Genomic DNA, 1,853 nt, shown 5'->3' on the forward strand with positions numbered 1-1,853 from the left:
CAAGTTTATAAGCCGACCATCTAAATGATTTGAATTTAAATTCATTTTTATTATTTAATTTTTTATTAATATTCTTATAATTTTTAATGATATATTACAAAGTTTTTTTAATTTTATTTATTTTACATGAATATAATTATTTTAGTTTTTAATTAATTGCTTAAATTGAATTCTATTGGTTTTGGTTTTAGCATATATCCTTTGATAAATTACCTAATTTATGTTTTTTAAGTGAGGGATGCTTATTGCTTTTCTTTTTATTTGTTTTTTGTTTTAGTGAATTGTTTATGTAATAAGTTTTTTATTTTATTTTATTTTATTTAAATTTTAAATAAAATAAATTAATAATAATAATTTTGTTTTAATTATTTTAAATTTAATAATAATAATTTATTTAGATTCAATTAATTTTAAAAGTTTAGTTTTTTAGGAGGTTAATGTATTATTAATGTTGTGTTTCTAAACTTATATGTTCTTATGTTAATGGATTATTGTTTAGGCACTGTTGTACCGGCTACAACCACCCTTCAAATTTTTTCCTTAGCTTCGTTTTGGAGCCTCATTACCAACCATCATTACTAGCATGTCTTACATTGAGCAAGTACATAGGCTTCAACTATGTTTCAGTGGCATGTCATCATGTGCATGTCAACTTGTTTGTCTCCCACCCGCAGGCTGTCATTACAGACTTAGGCAAATCTCTGGCTGAGATTCTCCCTCAAGAAATTGCGAAATCCAACCCGACATTGGGCTTCAGCCTAGAAATTGTGCAATTCTGCAAGGCAGTGACATTTTCACCCCATAAATTGTGCAATGCTTGAGGGACAGCCAACCCTGCTCAGCCCAAAAACTACGCAAATCCCTTTCTGAAGCTTGCAAACTGCTGCATGTCCCTTTAGGTTGTCTGGTTCCCTGCGGTACTGAGTAATCTTGATTTGTATGCATGGGCTGCTTTTCCTGAAATAGCAAAAAGCAACATGCAAAAAGAATCCCTAGATTTTAGGGACTTATATTTAGCAGTTGGAGGTTACATGCAAAGATGGTTTTAGAAAAATTCCCTCCAGGTTTTTCTTTTTCCTAGATTTGTGGCATGTGCATCATAAGCCTCAAAATTATTTATTCGACACTGCAAAGCTCATTCCTCACATTGATCTTGGAGCTCTGACATCCCACATCGTGTCTAGGAGTCTTCGACACATCCAACTCAACATTTTGCAGGTAAGTTTGTTTTTCATGTCATTTGCTACTTTTTTGTCGCTTTTTGTATTTCGCTTTATATGAATGTTGTTTGCTTGGTTTTGTTGAATGCCTCTTGTCGTTTTAGTGTATGTTAGCTTTTAGAAGCACCATTTCATTTTTTATTTGCATCTCACTCTTGTCGCAAGCATGACACTATTTCTCACTAACAGTGGCCGTTGCGGCGACTCATTTCACACATATGCATGCGTTCCCATTTTCTGAATCCTGCATTCACTGTTTGCATGCATGATCATTCACTCTTTCTTACACTCAGTCTCGCCATGCATCCAAACCCTTTCATGTTTTCATTCGCCCGTCGGCGGGTCTCGATTGCCTTGGCCTGGACCTTGCCTTACCTTGACAACAATGGGTATTTTTGGAAGTGAAGGCTCTGCCTTCCCTCCAAAAACTATGCAAACCTGGCCATAAATAACCTCCAGGATTGCATTGCACAATTCTTGGAGGCAGTGCCTTGCTGACCCAGAAAATTGCACAATGCAGTCCCTCGGCTTGCATGCCCTTGCTAGCTAAAACTGCACATTGCGCAGTTCCAATCCTCAGTAGGCCAAGTTGGACTGTGCATTGCACAGTTTGAGCTATCAGTTAGCTTCTTG

The sequence above is a fragment of the Pinus tabuliformis genome, chromosome 6 (assembly GCF_031772625.1).
Source record: "Pinus tabuliformis cultivar Carrire ecotype Pingquan chromosome 6, CPIR1, whole genome shotgun sequence".
Lineage (NCBI taxonomy): Eukaryota > Viridiplantae > Streptophyta > Pinopsida > Pinales > Pinaceae > Pinus > Pinus tabuliformis.